The following is a 24,774-nucleotide window of genomic DNA, read 5'->3' as shown; positions in this document are numbered from 1 at the left end:
CACCGAACCACAGTAAACAAAAAAGCAGTTTTTAAACAGGTGCATAAGAACTTCCCATGGCTATCCACTGCCCCCATCACCCCCACCCCGGCTCAGTGCAGAGGGAGCAGGCAAAAGCCCCCATCTCTCAGTTTCTCCCTGGAAGGGATCTGACTGCATATTCGCCCACCTGCTGCGTGAGGGTCCAGTTTCTCCCCAAAAGGGGCTAGTCTGCTAATGTCCTGACTTTCCTAGCTGCCACCTGAAGATCAGGCTTCTAATGAGCCTGCATGGGGAGCTATAGGGGGAGGCAGTTAGTAGTCCTCCAGGAGCCTGAACAGGTGTGCGGGCTTTTCCCACACCTTTGGGACATTGACAGGTCATGGGACACCCTAATCTCCTGGGAGCCACTAAGAACAAAGATGGCAGCTTGGACAAACACAAAGGTTTGAGAAGCAATCAGGAGCTCAGGCCAGGCTGATTGACAAGGTTCATCTCCTACAAGAGGCCAGTCTGTCCAGCAGCGAGTGTATTTTGACATTTAATCATATTATTTTATCAGACCTGTATATGGAAAGATGGCTATGATACATAGCTAAGTTTTTTAAAAAGCAAGAAATACACACACACACACACACACACACATTTTTTTTTTTAAACAAAGCGAAAAATAAGCAGAAACTCTGGAAGGATGGACAAGAAACCTAGAACAGTGATAGCCAATTGGAGGTGAGGAGGTGAGGTGGCATTTGGGAGACAGGGGACAAGGATGGGAGGCAGACTTTACACTGTACACTTTTAAGTATTTTTTGAGTTTCGAATCATATTAATATATTCAAAAATAAAAATTTGCAAAGTTTGTCAAACAATTGGATAAAACATTAACTATCAGTCTCACATTTAGCCAAATCCAGGCTGTAATTCAAGAGTAAGATATTCTGAGAACTCTGGGAGCAAATGATCTTCTGTGTCTTTACTTAAATCAAGATTCATGTGCTACATGAACTAGTAACAAGATGACATTCCATTCGGAAAAGTCAAGAGGTTGTATTTCTTGGGAGAAAAAGAGAACTAACCAAGCTATTTCCAGGTGACCGAACTGTTACCCTCTGGCAATTGTCAATGTGGCTAGTGGCCTCAACACGATGATGATGGCAGGAATGGAAAAGAAGAAAAAGATGCAAAAGACTTAAAAGGGAAATAAATCCACGGGTCTTGATAGCTGATTGGCTCTGGAAGCTAGAGAGATATAAAGAGAACACAGTGATTTTTAAAGCCAAGGTGTTTAGTTGTAACACTACCAGAAATTAGGAAGTCAGGAGGAAGTGGTTTAGAGGAAAAGCAATGACTTTGGTTTTAAGTACCTTGCATTTGAGGAGAGTGGGAAATCAGGTAGAGATGTCCAGAGGGCCACTGGAAATGCTGATCTGAATTTCAGATGGGAAGTGAGATCTGAAGATAGAAATGTGGGAGATATCTGCAAATGGAGATAAAGGGGCTCAGAGGGAACATGGGGGAGGATTGCCTATGACTGTGGTGCAGGATGGGGAAAAGAAGCCAGTGTTATAGACAGAGAATCAATTACAGGGAGAATCAGGAGAATACTGTAACACGTTAGCCAAGGGTGGGGAGTTTCAAGAAGCAGTGAAGGGGTCAACACAGTGAGAAGTGAAAGCGCCACAGGCAATAATAACAGTAGTGATATGCATTGTCCCCTTGAATCCCCCCCACAGCACCTATCAGGTAGGTGGTATTATATCCCCATTTTAGAGAAAAGGGTTAACCCAGACAGTGACTCCAAAGCTGGAAGATGTAACTGCTAGCTATACTCCTTCACCACCACTGTCGGGGGAGAGCCCATAGTAGTTTTACCACTACATTAGCTATATGTCCATGGACAAGTCAATTTACCTTTCGGGGCTTCATTTCCTTCTCTGCTAATTGAAGGGATTGGTCTAGATAATCTCCAGCCCTTATGTAATATGAGTCTTTGATTAGGTAGAATGAAAGATACTAGAGAGGCAATGAATTAAAAATTTAGCAACAGGCAATAAGGAGACCTGGCCAAGAAGATCAGAATGTTGAATGTTTTATACAGTGAATTTTCAAGCAATAAATCCATTCTCTGATTTTTAAAATCTACAGTGGTAAAACTCTACTTTTTATCTGTGTATTTAAGTTAGGTATAATATCAAGAATTAAAAATTTTCATACCTGGAAATGTATAAATGCTGCTCTTGAAACCCTGCTGAGTCACTTGAACGGAGTGAAAAAGGGAAGATTCCAAGTCAAACACTGTGAATAAAGGATTGCCCTGTAGAGAGAGAAAATAGTTATTTATAATATACTTTCATAGTAAGAGGCAGAAACATCTGTTAAGGTACATAATAAATATTTACTTAAATTATATGGGAGCATTTATTAGGTATCTTTTTTTAACATGTAAAAATAGATAATCTGGCACAGATTATGAGTTAGCAGATATTTATTTCCTGAATCTTAATATTAAAATTTGCAAGAAGAGATTTCCAATATTAAAATATATAATGGCAAATTGAAAATAAACATACTTTTTTTTAAACATGGCATTTCCTTTTTTTTTTTTCCTTAATTTTTATTGGGGAATATTGGGGAACAGTGTGTTTCTCCAGGGCCCATCAGCTCCAAGTGGTTGTCCTTCAATCTAGTTGTGAAGGGTGCAGCTCAGCTCCAAGTCCAGTCACCATTTTCAATCTAGTTGCAGGGGGCACAGCCCACCATCCCATGCGGGAATTGAACCAGCAACCTTGTTGTTAAGAGCTTGCGCTCTAACCAACTGAGCCATCCGGCCACCCCAAACATACTTTTTAACTTTAATGATAAACTTCTTAAGACAACAGCCAGTCAAAGGCGGGCCAGCAGATGAGATACCAAGACAACAACAAAGGTCCTATAACCGTTTTCCTGCCAGTGATATCCATATAATTTGCAAGAAAACCAAACAGAATAGCTTTAAAGATTCAACTTGAAAATTTTAACATTTCTTAAAAACTGTATGGTTAAGAGAGATGTGTGTGGGGGGGAATCCTATTACACGTGTTAAGAAAGAGCCACTACAGTCACCTACATCTTTTATAACTCTTATCTAATTTACCAGATTGAACTACAGTTTATATCACAATTTGTAACAGCAGCTGAACAACTCTTGCTAGAAAAAAATTTCAGTTTCTACTATATTCCAAACCTTTTTAATTACCACCACCACCACCACCAACAAAATCTGTTCCACTATTTCTTTTTTCATTGACCATGAAGTTTTGTTAACAGAGTAGGAAAGCTTTAGGTCCACAGGCAGTAGAAAAATGACTTTGATGCTTTTTATAAACCAATCAATTAAGCTAAGAATTCCCACCAAATAATTTTGACTAAACTAATGGAATCACTTTTTTAAATAATATGCATTTTCTGATTATAAAAGTATTATACACCTACAGAAAATTTAGAGGATGCAAGCAAGTATAAAGAAGAAAACACATGATTCAACTACCCATTCATGAGGTCTGAATTTTGGCAACTTAAAACCATTCAAAACACTACTGACCTAGAGGTTTACCAAAAAAGTTTTAAGCGTCAAGCAACAGAGAAAATAGCCAAGATGATTTGAGTATTCCACAAAATGTAATGTGATCCCTTATGATTATATATATAAAAAAAAAAAAGTCCCACAGCATCTCTATAGCTGGGAAGAATGGGAAAATAAACAGAAATCTAAATGAAAACACAAAAGCAAGCTGAGCAAAGGGGATGGAGGTGGGAAGCAGCAAACCTCTGACAGTGGGTTATCAACACTTTTTAAATGTCACATTTAAAGTACAGTGAAGAATAGAATTGGCTATGAAAAGGATTTTAAGAAACACCTGTCATTAAAACAGTAGGATCAAACTGAGGGATAAACTAGGCCTTTGTAGTTGGAGGAACAAAATGATTTTTGAGAACAACTCCTTGCTACACTAAGAGCTCATCCATCTCCTGGCCCCAGTGAGCTAGGAGGGCACTCAGCAAAGGGTATTTACTCTAATAGATTTAGCTTCACTATTTCAACAATGCTACTTAAGAGCACACTAACTATAACTAGTAGTGACCTGTGTATTAGGCCTGTGTAGTGACAAGCAAAAGTTAATTCTGTGGCTTTTGAAGAGAACTGATTTCTGAACCTAGTCTGTGCCCTAAACATTTGTACACACTAACCACATGTCATTTTTAGGGATAATCACCAAGTTCTACCCTAGCAGATATTAGAGATTTGTGTCTTAACCCTCTCAGCATCCCTTTCTAACCTCCTTCTGGAAAATTAACAAACACATTTTTCCAGACTCCTGTACAATTAAGTTTCCCCATGTGAAAGGGGATCCATCCATTAAATGGTCTTCTGTGAGATTTGGAAGGCAGAAATGAGGCAGGAACCATCTTTCTGCTGTTTTGGCTGTTACTGCTGGCAAGTACATTTGTGGAAACATTGGGTTTTTCTGCAGCAGCTCTCCAGTGTCCAGAGCTTCATGGCTGTCAAGCGACAAGTTTGGTGGAGACAGCCATTACTAGTTGGTGGGTGCTGAGGAGCAGTTTCAAGGAATCAATTTCTTGACCCTGGAACTGTAGCTAGCAATGCCACCAGGAACTCAGCAGTGCCATAAGTTCCCTTCCCTGACGGGCCTGTTTGGCAGTCTGGTTCTGGGAACCATTTCTGAAGGCCCAGCCTGGAGCCCACTCCTCCCAGCCCTTCCAAAGATTTTGTAAGCATTCAATTCCCTTTAGTAAACAAATTAAAACACTAAAGTGGTTACTGTTTCCTGAAACTGGGCCCAGATGACATATTAGTACATCATCTGCCTCAAAATTTAAGTGGAAGGATGAGTAAGTAGTCTGTCTGAGCAGCAGTATCGGGCAACACACTGGGGGTACAGGCTCTGGAATCACACTGCCTAGGTGCAAATTCTGCTTCTGCCACCCACTAACTGGATAACATGGGAAGTTAACTTCCCTGTGCCTCAGTTTCTTCATCTGTAAAATGGGAATAGTAATAATACCTATACCGGGGCCAGTCCGGTGGCTCAGGTGGTTGGAGCTCCGTGCTCCTAACTCCGAAGGCTGCTGGTTAGATTCCCACATGGGCCAGTGGGCTCTCAACCACAAGCTTGTGGGTTCGACTTCCGCAAAGGATGGTGGGCTGCGCCCCCTGCAACTAGCAACAGCAACTGGACCTGGAGCTGAGCTGCGCCCTCCACAACTAAGACTGAAAGGACAACAACCTGACTTGGAAAGAAGTCCTGGAAGTACACACTGTTCCCCAATAAAGTCCTGTTCCCCTTCCCCAATAAAATCTTTAAAAATAATAATAATAATAATAATACCTATACCTTCGAGACTTATGGGACAGAGTAAATGAGAAGATAATTTAAATAAGGTGCTTACAGCAGTGCCTGCCTTATAACAAGCCGTTGACAGATGTTAGCTATTATTATAGTAATAATAATAATGTCTATTATTACTATGACTAATTATGCAGACAACTTTAAAACAGTTTTAACTCGGTAGAAAATGTAAACATCTTATAATTTGATTACCACTTTTTTTTTTTGTGGCCTACAGAATACTAACTTATACAAAGTTGAACACAGAAAAAAATCTGATTGGTCCATCAGATTTGTGTACCCAGAGTGATCATTTTAAAACTACAGTGTACCTGAGGATATCAAAGCTCTACACTAACTAGTCAACTCTAATCAGAGTTACTCTAACTAGTTAATTACCGACCTCACCCTAAGGAAGAGTTATTCTTTAGAAACAATTTTTGCCATTTTCCCGTTTCAAATGTTCCCCCATTAATTACGCTCTATGAACCAGAGTGTTTGTTATTCAGATTTTTTTCAGCTTCATTGAGATATAATTGACAAATCAAATTACATGATATTTAAAGTGTATACTGTGGTGATGTGGTATACAGTACAAATACATTGTGAAATGAGTCCTCCCACTACTTAATTAACATGTTCATCACCTCACATATTTACCTTTTTTTTTTTAAGGTGAGAACATTTAAGTTCTACTCTCTTAGCAAATTTCAACTATCTAATAGGTGTTATCAACTATAGTCACCGTGTTATACATTAGATCCTCATACCTTATTCATCTGATAGCTAAAAGTCTATGTGTGCCCTTTTGCCAACCTCTCCCTATTTCCCCCACCACCCCCAGCCCCTGGCAACCACTTTTCTACTCTGTTTCTATGAGTTTGACAAGTTTTAGATTCCACATGTAAGTGTATTTGTCTTTCACTGATTTATTTCACTTCGCACAATGCCCTCAAGGTCCATCCATAGTCTCAAATGACAGAATTTCTTTCTCTCTCATGGCTAATTATTATTTGCATACACAATATAATATGAAAAACAAAACAAACTGTTTGTTTTGTGTAATGAATAATCTATTCATTAATAGATGAATAAACAAGACGTGATCTATATATGTGATACATATATATATACATATATATATATTCTAATGTACATATTAAGGTCTTTGATAAAAATTATGGCCTAGTTTAGTGTGCTGAAGTGTCTTCTGATGATGAAAATGACATTGTAGATTTTGAAATAAAACTTCCTCCAAATATTCTGAAATTCTAAGAACCTAATGTTGCCCCTTATCCGTCAGTGCTAGTGACAGAAAGGGAACTGAAGCTGATACGAAGGTGTTTGTTATATCCTCGATGTTTCAGATGCTGCTTTGAGAGCCAAGGACTCAAAGCCGTGGAGATTTTTTAAAGGGTTAGAAAAATAACTGAAATAAAGCAACTTCGTCCTATGATTCAATAATTACTTTTATACTGTTCCAAACTCCATACAGCTATATATGTTTTCTTTTTCTATTTAAAGCAGAAATCTTTCTTGTCTTTTTATGAGAAGGGCAGATATTCGAACTGAAAGGTGCTATGGATTCATTCAATACATATTTATTGAGCACCTACTCTGTGCCAGGCTATCCCTGGTCCTGGGAATACAATGATGATAGATAACATACCAAAGGTCAGTGCTCTGGCACATCATAGTGTCTATCAGGAGAGAGTCAGAAAAAGAGCCTTTAAAACAAAGTTACAATACAATGAAAACAATACTCCCAACAGAAGGGAACAGTAAAACCAAAGAAGCAAATGACTGTGCCTGGGAGTGTCTAGCAAAGCTTCCAAAAGGCAGTAACAACAGCTGAGTTGGGTATTGAAGGAGACGTTCATACATGAAAAAAAGACAAAGGGCATCCTAGACACAGCACCAAGGACAAAGACACAGACAGGTATTAAACAACATGGCTTCTTCAGGGATGATAAAAAGTTTGCTATGGCTATGGGGCCGGCTCGGTGGCTCAAGAGGTTAGAGCTCCATGCTCCTAACTCCGAAGGCTGCTGGTTCGATTCCCACATGGGCCAGTGGGCTCTCAACCACAAGGTTGCCGGTTTGACTCCTGCAAGGGATGGTGGGCTGCGCCCCCTGCAACTAGCAATGGCAACTGGACCTGGAGCTGAGCTGCGCCCTCCACAACTAAGACTGAAAGAACAACTTGAAGCTGAACGGCACCCTCCACAACTAAGATTGAAAGGACAACTTGACTTGGAAAAAAGTCCTGGAAGTACACACTGTTCCCCAATAAAGTCCTGTTCCCTTTCCCCAATAAAATCTTAAACAACAACAAAAAAAAGTTTGCTATGGCTAGAAATGTAGTGACAAAGGAGAGATAGTGGAAGATGAAAAGAAAAAAATATGTAGGTACCAGGTCCTGAAGCCCCACCACTTTGTAGGTTCGAGGAACTTCTGAAGGATTTTAAGAATGACTTAATTATAGACCTACCAATGACTACCTGTGTGACTTAGTCAAGTTACTTAATTCTAAGCATCAGTTTCCTTTTGTACTATTAAGAGGCTCTGAGGAAGTCTGTTAAGAGGATTAAATAAGATAAATAAGATTAATAGCAATAAGAAATTAAGACAAATAACAATAAGCACATGAAGATATGTTTAACATCCTTAGTCATCAAGGAAATGCAAATCAAACTCAGAATGAGGTCCCAATTCATACCCACACTAAGATAGCTATAATAACTGCCCTCTTTCCCCCACACACACACACAAATAGCAAGTATTAGCCAGGATGTAGAGAAACCTGAACCTTCACACACTGCTTGCTGGTGGGAATGTAAAATGGTGCAGCTGTATTGGAAAACAGTCTGGCAGTTCCTCAAGTGATTAAACATGGAGTCCCCACATTACCCCACAATTCCATTCCTAGGTATACATCCAAGTGAAATAAAAACATATGTCCCCACAGAAATTTGTACACGTTGACAGCAGCATCATTCATAATAGCCAAAAGGTAGAAACAACCCAAATGTCCATCAACGGGAAAATGGATAAACAAAAAGTGGTATATGGGATACAATGGAATGTTATTCAGCCATAAAAAGGAATGAAGTACTGGTACATGATACAATGTGGATGAATCTTGAAAACACTATGCTAAGTGAAAGAAGCTAATCACAAAAGACTACATACTATACGATTCGATTCATATAAAAGTCCAGAATAGGAAAATCTATAGAGACAGAGAGTATTATAGATAAGTGGTTGACAAGGGCTAAAAAAGGAGGGATGGGGAAGAAGGATGGAATGAGGGGCGTAATAGCTAAAGGGTACAGGGTTTCCTCTTGAGGTGATGACAATGTTCTAAAATTGACTATAGTGACAGTTGTACGCATCTATAAATGTACTAAAAACCACTGAATTGTATACTTTAAATAAGTGGATTATATGGTATATGAATTATATTTCAATAAAGCTGTTCAAAAAAAATTATACGATCCAGTAAGTCCACTCCTAGATATATACCCAAGATAAGTGAAAATATACATATACATAAAAACTTGTACATGAATGTTCAGAGGCATTATTCCTAAGAGCCAAAAAATAGTAACCCAAATGTCCATAAGCAAAATGTGGTATATCCATACAATAGAACATTACTCAACCATAAAAAGGAATGAAGTACTAATACATGCTACAACATCGATGAACCCTAAACAGCGGAAGCTAAGTGAAAAAAGTTATTCACAAAAGACTGTATCTTTTATGATTTCATTTATATGAAATGTCCAGAATGAGCAAACGATAGAGTCACAGAGTAGATTAGTGGTTGTCAAGGGCTAGGAAGATGTGAGAATGAGGGGTGATTATTAATGGGTACGGGGTTCTTTATGCATTGGAGGAATGTCCTGGAATTAGAAGGTGGCAACAGTTGTACTACTTTGTGAATATAATAAAAAACACTGGATTGTACACATGAAAAGAGTGAATTTTATGGCATATGTATTATATCCCAATAAAAATGGCTAATATTTTGTTGATATAAGAACATCCAAACCTGTAGAGAATGTTTATAAAAATTTATTTCAGCCTAACAGAGGATACACTTGGAAGCAAGATCTCAACAGACTGAGATAAATGCTTCCAAGAAATGACAGTTGGAAGCTTTTTTTATGCATTTGGAATTAAGGAGGGAAGGTAAAGAAGATTATAAGAAGGCAGGAGAAAGCAAGGCAGGGGATGGGATTACAGGATAGTTAAGAAAGATTATTTGGCTCTTGAGGGTGGTCACCCTTTAGAAGGAGGGGTCTGAAAAAAGGCATTTCAAAGAGGCATTAACATAGATGCACAGAAACAATGGACACGTCTTGCTTAAGGCAAAGATAAGCCTTTTACTAACGAAGTTATACGCCTGGGGCTGGACTACTGCCATGACCTGCCCATTCAGGAATTTATGATCAGATCACCCTATGAGATTACTTCCCAGAAAACATCTTTTTCACCCACAATTTGAATGTTTATTGGGCACTGTGCTAAACACTTTACCCTCATTATTGTATTTCAGTCCTCACAATAGTCTCATGAGGTAAGTGCTGCTGTGATCCACATTGTATAGATAAACTGAGGCACACAGAAATTAGAAGAAAATGTCCAAGATTGCACAAGGAGCAAGTGAACAGAGATGGAGGCTGACTGACCTCAAACTGAGATTCCTAAATCTTACATTCTTCTGACCATAGTGTATGCAAAATACTTAGCACAATGCCTGGCATGCAGCTAGGACTCAATAAAAATTAGGTATTACTGTTATGATGATTAATTTGCATACGCAGAAGAAAACCTGAGACAGCTTGGAGGAAGCGGACCGATGGGAGAGGCAGGGCCAGGGAGACCAACTTAGACTAAAAACAATTGTCAAAGCAAGAAATGGTGAGGATCTGAAATAAGACAGGCAGTGGAGACAAAGGAAGGAGCAGAAACAGGAAGTTTTCCAAGAAAATAGGAATTGTCCTATAAATTGGGGGCCAGTTACACAGTTACAACTTGGTAACATTTACATCTATAGGGCGTTCACAATTTGCATTCGTAATAGTACTTAAGTCATCAAGAAAGGTTTAAGTTATTTTCAAAATATGTAATTAAATTATGGAAATGGATAACATGTTTTAAATTTTCTTCCTTCAGTAGATTGACAGTAGAAGGTGAAACAGCAAGCTATACTAATTCATGTGGGACATCCAAAATTCAATTGGAAACATTTAAAATATCTTTGAGAGTTAAATATCTATAATAGTCCCAAGAATTAAAGAATTCAAGATTCCCATCAAGTTCAAAGATCTTTAAAAAGATGGATGGAAAAGACAATTACATATTTTAGAAACCATTAAGTTCAAAGGTCTTTGGAATTGAAGAGAAATACATGTATTTCTATGAGTAGACTGAAGATTGAGGTAACGAGTGTAGCCTGAGTTAAGGTTGGGGGATAGAAGTCCATCTCTTTTAAGACATACGTGCAACCAATAATCTAGAACTTAGTGTGTCCCATCAGTCACCAAAACAAATCTCATTAGCCTCCTTAGCAAAAATCGCTGGATCATAAGGAACTTCAGCTAACTGGCATGGTAATCGTATTCTTTGGTGGATCAAGATCTTTTAACCTTGGTTATCAATGAAGGGCTGTTGCTCCTGGGGTCCCACAAACACACCCAGACCTGAGGCTCCAGGAAGATTAGAGTGGAAAAGAAATTTAGGATTTGATTCTTCTGCCTGAGAATTTTGAACTTTCTTCCGATAAAGATCAGTTACGGTTTTTACATCAGAGGAGTGATGTGACCGACTGACTGGCTTTCTGAAAGACTCTGTAGGTGCCTCTAGGAGGAAATGGAGAGCAGGAACGTAAGAAGGCAAGGGTGCTGGGACGCTGCCCTCGTTCCCGGCTTAGAGGTGAAACTCCATGCTTAATGAGTTTCCTCACCTGTAAAATGGAATAACCATCGGACTGACTGGGTGGTTGTTTTATGTGAAATTGAGTGATATAATTCATATAGATGAAAGCACTCAATTTACTAAATAAAGTTCTGCAAATATTAACGTTTCTTAAGAATAGAAGTAACACTGACGCGGGTAGCTAAAGCCCATTAGGTGGGAATCTACCATTTCCAAACACGTTCTTGGCTAAAACTAATACAACACTTTATGTCGATTATACCTCATTAAAAAAAATCCACTTTTTGAAAGATGTGGAGTCTGGCTATTGGCACAATCAATAACAAATACGCGCATTTTAAGGTTAAGGGGGCCAAACCTCTCACTTACAAAAGTGGCAGTCTACATCGGTAGAAGGTGCGTATGTGTGGTTCCGTCATAAAACAATAATCACAGTTCAATATTTGTTAGGTGCCCTCGGTCCTTAGCCTGGGTCTGTCGCATGATGATATAAAACCAAAGGATGGAGGATGTACGGAGCAACTCGGACTACTGCCCAGGACGCCACCTTCCCGAGGAAGCAAACGCCCGGGGCTGCGTGGGAGAAGCCCCGATCCCCTGCCGCCCCATTGGGCGGGCCGCCCGTCACTCGCCGTGCAGCCTGAGCCCGGCTGGCCGCCGACCCTCCGAGAGTCCGCGGCGCCCGACGGCTCCAGACACGCCCGGCACCGTCCCCGCGCCGCCTTCCCGCCGCCGCCAGGAGGCTCCGTGCGCCTTCCCGCCTTTCCCCGCGCTGCGGCCGGGAAAGGCCGGGAGGCGAGGCGGGCGCGGCGCTCGGCGGGGGTGGCGAGGCGGGCGAGGACGGCGACGGCGCGGCCATTGTCCCGCAGCCCCTCCCGGGCGCGCAGGATGGGCTGGCCGGGCGGGGCGGCAAGGCCCGGCGGGCGCGGGGTCTGGGAACCGGGGCGCCCCGGCGCCGCCCGCTTCTCCCCGCGGGCCGCCGCCTCGAGGCCGCGTCCTCCGCTGCCGGCTGCCCAAGCCGCCTTTGTGACCGTCTCCAGCCCCTCGGAGCCAGCGCGCCGCCGCCGCTGCGCCCGGGGCTGCAAATGGCGCCCGCTCTCCTCTGCGCCTCCCGCCGCTCGCCCGGCCCGGGGACGTCTGGGGCACTGCGCCCCGGGCCGCATCCCGCCGCCGCGGCTGCCCGGGTAATCAGAGCCCGCGGCGCCGCCGCCCGTAGCAAGGCTCGCGGGCCGGTCCCGGCAGCCCCGACGCCCCGCCCGCCCTCCGCCCGCTCCGCCCGCAGCTTCTTACCGCGGGCCGCGGCGCACCGGCGGGTCGCGCGCGCGGTCTTCGGGAAGATTCCTGGTGCTCCGCAGGGGAAATACCCCTCTCGAAGCCGTTCCTTTGCGCCCTAAAACAAGTAGCCCCAACGTGAGAGAAACAAAAGGTATTTGCTGACGTGGGCGTTGGACAGAAACGCCCGAGGGCTGGGGACACAATTAAAGGGGCAACGCACAGATTTCAGGCACCAACCAGCAGCTTCGCCCACTCCCCCTGCCCTTGCCTACACCCCGCTGCACCCTGCAGAGGCACTGGGGTGCCCAGATTCCCTAGCAGTTGGCTACGGAATCATTATTTAGTCAGGAGCTGAAATTTAAAATTATACTTTACGTTGGGAAAGGCGCCTCCGGAGGGCAGAAGGGCTGGATTTCTAGGATCTGGGGAATTTGGTTTAGGAAAGAGGGAGGGACTTAGGCGTGCCCACAATTACTGTATAAGTACATGTGACATTATTGTACTTAAGTTCAGCAACGTCAAATATAAGAGATTTCCACAGAATTTTTCCCTTTATTGAAGCACGTATTTTAGTCGGGGATAACCTTTTCTAAACCTGTACAGGTCACAAGCTTATCATTGAAAGAGGAAACCCAGAGAGGCTAAGATAAGAGAACATAATTCTTGGTTAAGTTCAGAGAAAATAGAAAACTATTGAAAATTGCAGGTTTTGTGTCTTCAAACAAAAATTCATTGTACATCAAGCCTTTCTTCTGACATATCTATGTTACTAATTAATATTTAGAATACTAACATATTTGCTAAAATCTTAAATCATTGAATTTTCACTGTTACTACAAAACCATTAATTCTATAAATTAGTTTTCTAGTTCCTTATGCTGGGATCAGGTACTGAAAAGTGTTCTAAGGTAGTAAAACTAAAGGGGGGGGGGAAGACTCAAAATTTACATTTAGCTTCTTGATAGATTCCTGTGTCATACCGGGTCATACTGGACAAAGTTTATTCCTTTGGTTTCATCAACTGCATTTTGAGAATCATACTGCTCTATGAGAAGGATACAAAATATTCACAACTATTTCTTAAAGTCACTTCTGTATTATGCTAGAGGTGTTTTGTTATTTGTATTTCCTCACATACTGAACAGGTAAATGGAAACGTTTGAAAATCATTAGGCATCAGGAGTGTTGGTTGTCTTCAAACTACTCTGCCAGCATCCCCATGGAGAATTCTCTCAGAAAGCCCTGGGCATTGTTATAGCTAAATTTTTATCTTAGCCTTTGTTAATTAAAACATGCAGTAGAGTTCCACAAACTCGTTCCTCAACAGAGCACAACAGATTGGTGATAAAATCTTTGTTGCAAGGAGGAAGTAGTGGAAGTTTTTTTCCCTTACCTTCCCTGTCCTAGCTTCTGAAACTCACTTATACATTTGGAGAATTTCTTACGTTATGATTAATTAATGGGAAGTAGAATCTGCTTTCTGCAATAGAATCTGGAAATGCCAGGGACTTGCTTTCCTAGAATCTCTTGCGGTTAGGGCTTTGGTCAGGGACTGACTACATGTCGATAATCAGATGCACCCACCAGGAACTTTGAAGAGTGGACTATGACACCAAGAAGCAGGACCCTCAAAGAATCTTTCCTGGTCGTGGTGACAGTTGCAACAAGATATCTCCAGGTGCCACCATGCTGCTAGTGGCAACATCCACTGTCCAGTGCTAATGCTATCAGTGGTGCCCGCTGCCTGCCATGTTTGTTTACTGACAGCAGTATTGGTGTCCTCAGCAGGCCAGTTCTGTGGTATGACTTGGCTGTTGTTTCTTCCTGTTTAACCCCTGTGTTCTGCTCTGCCTGTGGTTCTGTGAACTTTTAACATATTCCTTTCTGCTTAAATCAGCCAAGGCCAGTCTCTGTGCAACTAAGAACCCTGACCAGTACAAAATGTTAAGAAGGCATCTGAACATATGACCTAAAGCTTACTAGGTAAAATTGTGTGAGATAAAATGTTACCATCAATGTCAATAAAGCTGGGAATTAAAACCATGGATATGGATTGAGAGAGAGAACATAAAGTGAGGAGAAGGCTTAGAACCAAGCTTGAACAACTTCGTTATCTAGTTGCTTACCCAGCCACAGAGGAAGGTAACATCGCAAATAAGACTGAGAAGGGACTAGGGATGAAGGAAGAGACTTTGGATGGTGTGGAGTTAAACAAGAAAGGAGATTTGGACAATAGTGTTCAATGCTTCTCTTAACAGCCTAAGAAAAAATGTCATTAGATTTAGCAATTTGAAGGTCACTGAATTCAGAGAACATTAAGCTTGAAGGAAGGAAGCAAAATTTAGATTATAGGAGTAAGTGGGAGATGAAAAACTAGAGATTTCATTAAAATAGACAACTCAAGAGATTTTGTTGTAAAGGGGATGTTTCAGTTACTATTGCTGTGTAACAAACCACCCCAAATTTAGTGGCATAGAACAAAAACTTTTATTATGCTCATAGATTCCATAGGTCAAGAATTTGACAAGTCACAGCAAGGATGGCTTATCTCTCTGTTCGACAATGTCTGGAGTCTCAGCTAGGAAGACTCAATGGCTGGAGGGTACTTGAACTGCTGGGAACTGAAATCATCTGCAGGTTTCTTCACTCACAGTTCTGGCACCAAGGCGGATCCCTTGAAAACTGGGCTCAGCTATGACTATTACCTGGAGCACCTACATATGGCCTCTCCATGTGGCTTGGGCTTCTTGCAGCATGGTGCCTGGGTTCTGAAAGGGAGTGCCCCGAGAGAGCATACCAAGAGAGGGTATTCCAAGAAAACTAGGAAGAAGCTGCATGATCTTTTATACCCATCTACAGAACTTGTATTGCTTCACTTGCCATATTCCATTGTTTAAAGTAATCAGAAGCCTACCAAAATTCAAGCAGAAGGGGACATAGCTGCTATCTCTTAATGGGAAGAATGTCAGAGAATTTGGGGTCGTGTTTTAAAACTACTATAGGCAGCGAGGGTATTAGCTAGAAAGGGATGTGTAAAAGACTTAAAAAATGTTTAAATGCTGAGGGAAAGCATAAAGATGAGAGGGAGATATCGAATATACAGGAGGAATAATAGTGAATGAAATCCTTTAAATTCTGGGAGAAGGAAATGAAAAATAGAGGAACAGTCCCTGGATAGGGAAAGTGATAACTTCACTGTCTTCATTGAAACTGGAGAGCAAAGAGAAGACCATGGATAGTTGTGCAGGTTTTTAAATGCCTACATATTCTTTGACCCTGCTCCCTTTAAGAGTGAGTTGGCCTTAGTGACTTGTCTCTAAAGAATAAAGTAAAAATGATAGTGTGTGATTTCAGAGTCTTGGTGATAAAAGGCAAAATAGCTTCCTGCTTGTTCTTGCTGTCTTGGGTCACTTGTTCTGGGAGAAGCCAGCTGCCTGAGGATACTCAGACAGCCATGTGGGGATGTACTGAAGATTTCTGCCAACAGCCATGTGATTGAGCCATCTTGAAATGTATCTTCCAGCCCCAGACAAGCCTTCAGCTGACTGCAGCCCCAGCTAACAACTTGACTGAAACCTCATGAGAGATCCCTAGCCAGAACCAACCAGCTAAGCTGCTCCCAGATTTCTGACCCTCCGAAACCTTGTCAAATAATGAATGTTTGTTGTTTTCAGCCATTATGTTGTGGAGGTAATTTGTTATACAGCAATAGATAACTTGTACAGATCATGGTACCTAAAAGTGCTACCATGACAAAAACCTACACATGTGACTTGGGAACTGGGCAGTGGATAGGAGCTGGAAGGACTTTGAGGTGAATGTTAGTAAAATATAATAGAGTCCAGATGGCCTTTGAGGAAGCTTCAAGTGAAGGCTTAAAGGAAAATCACAAAAAAATCCTATTGGACACTAGAGGAAAGGGGGTCCTTGTTATGTATTGGCAGAAATTTAGCAACACTATTGCCTGAAGTCAGGTGAAATGTAGGAAATGGTACCTGGTGTGTTGAATGATCTTGCTAGGAAGATTTCTAAATAAGTTTAGAAGGGGTCACCTGGTCTCCTTGCCACTTAGTAAAATATGAAAGGAGACAGATAAACTAAAGGAAGGACTATTAAACAAAAGGAAGTCAGAACTTGCTAGTTTTGAAAATGTCTAGCCTCTCCAGGAGGCAGATGATGCTAAAATTAAGAAATGGCTTCTGAGCAAAGATTAAATCCCAGGTAATGCCAAGAAAACAGTGGAAAGATGAAGTCAAGGGAGTAGCTCTAAATCCTTTGTTAAGATCTAAGAAAGATCTAAGGTGCTACCTCAGAGTACTGTTTGGTTAGATAAAAGTCATCTAAGATTGGGGAGGAGGGGAAAAAAAGATTTAAGGAAGTGACTCATGGATCTCCTCAATCAAACAATAGAATTCTAAAAATCTTAAGGGCATTGTTCCTTAGCAGAAGACCTAGAGAAAGTCTTAGCTTGAAGAGCTTTGTGATGGTACCTTCTGTCAAATGGGGTGAACCCCAAGAAGTTCACAAGAGACCTACATTGTTTTTGAAAGGAACACTGCCTGCTGGAACTGAAAGGGTCAGAAGCAATACAAAAATGAAAAGATATCTTCTAACCCCCAAAATTCTACTGATGGATGCAATCTGTGAAAACTATGCAATAAATAGGTGATGTCTTTCATGCAAAAGGAAGGATGACTCAGAGGGCCCAGAGGGTAGAACCAAGAGCCATGGATGATTATCCCCATCCCTGAGTCCTAATCATTTCCAGCATCTGCCTAGTTGGATTGCAGAATTGCTATGGACCAATGATTCATTTGCGCTTGCATTTCTGCCCTTTTTGAGCAGAAATATCTATAGTGGTTATTCTATGTGTACCACCATTGCCCATTGAGTGTGTATGAGGCAGATAACTTGTCTCTTTAATTCATGGGTCTTCAGATCAAGAGGAACCGTACCTGAGGAACTACACCCTTGAGAGTTATTGTAAGGTATGGATTAGAGTGGTCAGAGAATGAATGATACAGAATTTTTTTTTTATTGGTGGGGGAAGGGGGACAGGCCTTTATTGGGGAACAGTGTGTACTTCCAGGACTTTTTTCCAAGTCAAGTTGTCCTTTCAATCTTAGTTGTGGAGGGTGCCGTTCAGCTTCAAGTTGTTCTTTCAGTCCTAGTTGTGGAGGGCGCAGCTCAGCTCCAGGTCCAGTTGCCGTTGCTAGTTGCAGGGGGTGCAGCCCACCATCCCTTGCCAGAGTCGAACCAGCAACCTTGTGGTTGAGAGGATGCGCACCAACCAACTGAGCCATCCAGGAGCTCAGCGGCAGCTCAGCTCAAGGTCCCGTGTTCAATTTTAGTTGCAGGAGGCGCTGCCCACCATCCCTTGCGGGACTCGAGGAATTGAACTGGCAACCTTGTGGTTGAGAGCCCACTGGCCCATGTGGGAATCGAACTGGCAGCCTTCGGTGTTAGGAGCATGGAGCTCTAACCACTTGAGCCACCGGCCCGGCCCCGAATGATACAGAATTTTAAACATGTCCCTGAAATATAAGCTAGAGATTAATGGACAAAGAGAAAGGGTATATATTTTCTGAATTGGGGCAATGCTTTATTGGTCATTGATTCATTTGAATTAGATTTGGCTGAGAGTGACAGAAAACCCAAACTAACAATGGCTTACACAAGATGGAAGTTGATTTTTCTCTCATGTAAAAATCTGGAAGTAGATGATTCAAGGCTAGTAAAATAGCTCCATTCTCTGAAGCCTTTAGGGAACCAGGCTGTTACCAACTTTCTTTTCCATCATTTCTAGCCCTCATGCTCCTCTTTTAAAATGGACCTTCCAACAACCCCACATTCCAAGCAGGATGGAGGAAAAGGGAAATGGGGTAAAAGGCATGTACTTATCTCTTAAGGAAGATTGCTGGAATCTGCCACATCACATCTTTATTTACATCCAGTTGGTCAGAACATAGTCACATGGGCATATCTAGCTGCAAGGGAATCTGAGAAATATAATCTTTATACAGGATAGTAATGTTATAGGTAAACATTCTATTACTAAGGAAAAAAAGAGAAAAAATATTGAGGGACAACTAACAGTCTCCTATAGTCAATCTTGCTATTTGTAGAGAATAGATTCCACTCTAGGTAGTTTAAGCAGAAAGGGCTTTATTAGACAATGTTAGGTGGCTTATAAATCTCCGAGTGGTCCAGAGAATCATGTTTAGATGCTGAAAGTTCAGGACAATAGCAGCCAGGAGAAACTCCCATCCACACCACATAGCTATTGTCATGGAACCCCCAATGCATAGTATCGTGGAACCCCCCACCTCCTGATACTATGACATTAGGAATAGACACTGAAATCTCTGCTAGATCTGCCGCGGAAGAACCAGTGCCTTCAGACTATGCTTGCAAAAAGAGCTGATCTACCCATGATCATGGCTTCTGCCTTGTATTTCTCACTTCCTCCTTTCCAGTCTCATGTAGATCCAACTGTTTGAACTATAGCTCCAGGGGAGTCTGGTAAATGCAGTTTTTAGCTTTCCAGCCTCTGCAGTATAGGAAGGCATCCTAGAAGAGGACTGGAAAGTGTGTTGAGTAAGCCAATACACACTATATGCCATAGTCCATCATTTTGTGTACCAGCTATCCATACAACCTTCCCATACTTAAATTTCAAAAAACAACACTAGCAACAAAAGGTTCCCACCTCATATAATTCAACTACCATTACAGAAAAAATTCTTACCCTCTGTGTGAAAGGAGGGTAATGTCTCATGAGGAACTGCATCAATCTCTGGGAAATGTTCATGTCTTATCTATTCAGTCATAATATGATATTCTATAAAAGAAAGAAAAGGTATGTAGCTACTACAGTCCTTGTTTCTAAAACTGGTCACAAGGCAATAGTTGGCATTTATAATTTTCTTCTACTCCCTGTTCTATGTTCTATTATTATCTTTTGTCTCTTATGATTTTATTACTAGACATTAGGTGTTTTGTACTGGTCTCAGTCTATCAATAACCTTGTGGTTCTTATTATAACTTCAAGACACCCTTCAGCAATAACCATCAAGAAACCTTGAAAAGATAACAGGTTTATTACTTGCAAGACCTGGAAATTACACAACACACTTGGAACCACACAGCAAGGTCAGGGGTAGAGAGAGCAAGGGAGCACTCACAGACTCTGTTTTTATTGGGGCCAAGTGTGGGGACCTAAAGGATTTCATGGGCTCACTCTTTACTGGTGCGTTTAAAACATAAGAGCTGGGAATTTAAAGCTCAGGAATTGAAAAGAAACAAGTAGCCCAGATGGACAGGTATTGAAATAAACCACAATCTCTAAAACAGAGGAGCCTTAGTGGGAGGAGGTGACCTGACTCTATATTTAGTGGTCTATTTATTGGAGATAGCTATCTTTGAAATGGATGCTTCAGCAATCAAAGTTTTAGAAAGGCACTTGTATTGCAAAAAGAGAAAAAAAAAGTCAGGGCTTATAGTACATTAGGATTATTATCCTCTGGATTCTTTTGTTCACATATGCCTGGCATAGCTTTTTCTATCCTATTTTCAACCTTTCAATTTCTTTTCATCTTAAATTCATGATTGGATAAATCATACTGTTTGATTTTTAAAAACTGGTCTGAGAAGCTCAGCCTTTTAATTTTGAATTTAATGCAATTATGTTTATTGTATTTGCACTTAAAATAGTATTTACTTCTGTCACATTATTTTTATTTCACATGTGCTTCATGTTTTATTCCTTTTGTGTTATTGATGCCCTTCTCTGTAGTCTATTGGCTATATTGAGTTTAATCCTACTGATTTAAAAGTTTATTATATATTTATAATTTGTTTGTATTGTGATCACCCTTAATTTATTACCTATATTCGTGTTTTTTTATCCTTATGGATAATGTATCAATATCTGTTTCTTCCCCTTAACAAGAAATTATTATACTTCATAAGGGTAAGCATACATACCCTTATTTCTCTTTCTCCACTTCCCTCTAATATTGATATTTCTTGTTATAGGTATGTTTTCTCTTTTTATCTTATTTGATACAAACCTTTTTCTTTAAAGACAAAGGTAAACTTTATCAAAGTATTTGAACACTCTTATTTATCCTATCTCTTGGAACATCTCCCAGATTTGTTTCTCATCTTTAGTACTTTCTTCAAGATTGCTTTCAGTGTTTGTCTTTGTGTGTCAAAGCTTCTAAGGTTTTGTGTGCTGGAGAATACTTTTATTATATTCTAACATTTGAATGACAATTTAACTGGAGATAAAATTCTAGAACCAAAGTTCTCTTCCTTTGATACTTTAAAACATATTGCTTGATTCTTATCTTGCATCCAATATTGCTGTTGAGTAGTATAATGTCGATTTGCTCTTTCATGGGAGACAATAATTTTCTCTTTATCTCTAATATACTTACATTTTATATTTGATATTCTTACATTTGTTAGGATGTGTCCAAGTATAGATTTTCTCTTAAAGCTCCTGTTTGTCACTCTCTGGGCCCTTTTTAATCTAAGAGCTTTCATTCTTTAATTCTGGGAAGGTTGCCTTTATTATTTAAAATATATTTTTCTCCATTTTTATCCTTCCTTCTGGAACCTGTAACTTTCTAGATGTTGGCCTTTCTACTCCTATCCTCCAAGTTTCTTGACTTTTCTTTTAATACTAATACTCTCTATTGCTTTGTCCTGTCTTGCTATCTTATAGGAAAGGTCCTTAATGGATCTTGAAATTTACTAATTTTTTCTTCAGCCATATCTATCCTTCCATTTATTCTATCACTTGTGTTCTTTTTTTCAGCTATTACATTTTCAATTCTAATATTTCTTCTTGGTTCTTTTTTTGTGATTTCTCATTGTTGTCTTGTACTGTTAATATAATCTGTTATCTAAGGATATTCATCATTGTTATTTAAACTTTTTGATCCTTCTATTCCAATAATTCTTAGTTTATATATGTAATTATATGTGTATATGTTTGTATGTGTGTAATTTAGGTTATTGTTTCTCTCATGAAGGTTGTATTTGGCCAGTGAACTCATGTTCCCTGGAGGTACTGACTACCTGTTAAGGCAGTGTTTTTCAAACTGTGGTAAAGAATCAGGTTGTTTTTGTTCCCAATCTGTTGCAGGCCTATTTATTGTATAAACCTTTCCAAATGCCTACTTTCACTCTCTGTACTCATTATAGAGCTTGGAACATCAGTTCTTGAACCACTCTTTGACTAGTATTGTCCTAATGCATACTGGGAAAGGATACTGATTCAGGGTGGTATATTGTATTAGCCTTTTCAATTATTACCTTCCTTCACTCTGACAGGATTATACATCACCACCCATTGCTATGTGACTTTCAATGCCTCTCTGGAGACAGAGTGTACTTCCCTGCATCATTGTTTGGTTTGGTTTACTAGGAAGCAGATGCAGAGGTAGAGTTGAGAGTATAAAAGGATTAACGGGGAGTAACACATGTGGAGGAAAGGGAGAAGAAGTAGGATTGAGAAAAGAGGTCAGTGACAGAGTTTCTGCCAGCCCAGAGCAAACATTGCCCAGTGGAAGAGTCCCATGTGGTAGCCAGGCTTCTGGAAAACTGAAGCGTCTGAGAGCACTAACAGTTAGAAACTGTCAGCAAGTTCCTTCATGAAAGGGGATCTCCGTAACACATCTTTCCTTGTCTGCCTCCTCACCTTTCTCAGCTCTGTGGTGGTGAGCATGGGGAGGTCTTATCATCATTCAACAAACGTTCATTAAGCACCTCTTATATACCAGGCACTGGCAAGATACTAATGCTACAAAGGTGACTGGAATATTTTCAGTGAGTTCCTCTGCTCAAATAAGACTCTGTCCCTGCAAAGGAACTCACCATCCAGCAGGAGAAAAGAAAAGCTAGCATTCCTTTGTGGGGTGTTTTTTAAGTTCATGAACTTTTACTTATCCATAATATAAGCTGATTTATTAAGCTAAATGCAAAAAATCCAAACGTTCTAGAACCTAGCACAGGATCTGGCAAATAGTAGGCATTGAATACGTATTTTTGACTGAAAGGCTATGAGAATTCAGAGGAAGAAAAAAATCATTTTTTCTAGGGAGCAGATTTGTTTGTCACCTACCAATAGGTCAACAATTAAATTTTTAAAAATCAGTTATAATCTATTCAGCCGATACAAAGATTCAAATGATACAAAGTAGACAAACTTGTCTTTATGATCTGCCCATCCTCCTGCCTCTTTCAAGCCCTTCCACCCATAATTTCCTTTCCTTCCTCCCCATCATAATCAAAACTCTCATTCCCTAACTCAGGGTGTCAGTCTGATTATTTTACTATAATGCTTCACACCAATTTAAGAATGATTTTTAAATTTTGGCAAATTTGTTTGCATTTTAAAAGAGGAGGTATTTAAACACAAATGTAAATGGTAGAGGAGCTAGTAGATCAATATCCTTGCCAACCACCAACACCACTTCCTCCCTTCTTCAAAAATGTAATTTCTTCCTTAGGAGTTACAAATGAAGTATATGCAATTAGCTTCTACAGCCTCGCCTTATTGCTCCTCCCCACTTTTGAAAGCAAAATTCAAAAGAATATTAGAAGCTCCAAACCCAGGGCTCCTGGGACTTGAGACAGCCTGACTTCTGTGTACCTTGTGGGTTGGCCCAGGCCTGGAGCAGATCGGCAGAGGAGGCTGCTCAGTCAGGGACATGCCCTAGGATCGCTACTGTGAGAGAAATCTCTTAAGAGTGGTGCAGGCAGGGGTTTCCAAGGGGGGAGCCTACTAGGGAGTTTTCACCAAGAAACAAGTCTGCTGGGGGATGCACTCACATTACAATATTAGTACGTGTAAGGGAAAAGAAAGAAGGGTATCAAACTTCTATGGTCACTCTCCCAGTGACCTCCACTTAAATGCTGCAATAAAACTCAACCAATGGCTGGCTGAGGCTGAGTAGGCACAGGAATTCACTGCAAGGCCTGCCCTACCTTGGTTACCATAGTGACCTCTTAAAGGAAAATGGGAAGAGACTACCTCAGAGGTTGTACAGGAAAAGTTGGCTTCCCCACAACACTGTGCTTGGTATTTAGCAAACTATTCACATGCCTCTTTGATTTGTCCGTTATTCCCAACAGACCACAAGACAGTTGGGGGCAGAGCTGTATCTCATTCACCCAGATATCCCCAGCACCTAGAGGTCCCCAATAAAGATGAAAAGAAAGAACAGGGTTGAGGGCTCCCTATGCAAAGAATAAGGTGTGGCTCCTGCTCTCACGGAAAGGAAGTCCACTGAAACTGGGTCTTAAAAAAGAAGTTTTCACCAGGTGGAGAAGTATATATAGGTGTGTGGGGTGAAGAAGAGATAAGAGAATAGAAGAAAATGCAAGCAAGTACAACATGAAAGGGAATGGCATTTTCAGGGAGTAGTCTAGAAGATGAAAGTGAGAGGGTGAGGTCACCTTTGAAGATGATGCCAGTTTGGATGCATTTTGCAAGAATATTACTCCCTTGAGTTAATATTTTTATAACTTTTCATGATGATAGTTTTCAGATTTTCTAAAGTGATACTTTTAAGTAGTATATTCTACTTGGTGGAAATATTCTATTTATATGATTATAGCTGCTCAAGGCTGGAAACACCTTTACTTTTTTTTCAGGTCATGACCTAGACGTGCATTGTCCCATATAGTAGTCTCTACACACGTGGCTATTGAGCACTTGCAATGTGGCTAGTCCAAATTAAGATGTCCTGTAAGGGTAAGATACCTACCAATTCTTGAGACTTAGTACAAAGAAAAGAATGGAAAATACGTCATTCAATAATTTCTTATATTACATGTTGAAATAATATTTTGAGTATTCTGAGTTAAATAAAATATATTATTAAATACTATTAATTTTAATAGGTATTTAATCTTTTTTCTTTTTAAATGTGGCCTCTAGAAAATTTGAATTTTTTTTTAAATTAACATACAGTAAAAGTCACCTTTTTTGGTGTACAGTTCTATGAGTTTGGGCAAAGGCATAGAGTCATGTAACTAGTACCACAAGTGAGATACAGAACACACAAAATAATCCAAAAAACCTCCCTTATGCTGAACCTTCATAGCTAACCTCTCCCACCCTCATTTCCTAGAAACAACTGATCTGTTTTCTGTCCCTATAGCTTTGCTTTTC

At 40.5% G+C, this 24,774-nt stretch overlaps 1 protein-coding gene across 6 annotated transcripts in view; it reads right to left on the bottom strand.

The window, feature by feature from the left end:
• The window catches only part of ZBTB8A (zinc finger and BTB domain containing 8A), a 37,766-nt gene extending 24,747 nt beyond the window's left edge, over positions 1-13,019 (bottom strand). Inside the window, exons 1-4 of one of the 6 annotated variants that reach the window (XM_033114431.1) lie at positions 12,963-13,013; positions 12,603-12,702; positions 2,194-2,293; positions 1,344-1,431 (exon numbers count right to left, since the gene is read on the bottom strand). The gene's annotated coding sequence lies outside the window, so the exon portion shown is untranslated. Of the gene's footprint in view, positions 1-1,055; positions 1,219-1,343; positions 1,457-2,193; positions 2,296-12,602; positions 12,758-12,962 lie in introns of those variants that run through there. The other 5 variants (XM_033114427.1, XM_033114430.1, XM_033114429.1 and 2 more) reach the window with 5 other exon arrangements.
• Positions 13,020-24,774: the final 11,755 nt, after the last annotated feature.

Source organism: Rhinolophus ferrumequinum, chromosome 9 (genome assembly GCF_004115265.2).
Source record: "Rhinolophus ferrumequinum isolate MPI-CBG mRhiFer1 chromosome 9, mRhiFer1_v1.p, whole genome shotgun sequence".
In the NCBI taxonomy this organism is placed as follows: domain Eukaryota; kingdom Metazoa; phylum Chordata; class Mammalia; order Chiroptera; family Rhinolophidae; genus Rhinolophus; species Rhinolophus ferrumequinum.
Note: the sequence above shows the minus strand (reverse complement) of the source record. Positions and strands in the feature narration are given on the sequence as shown.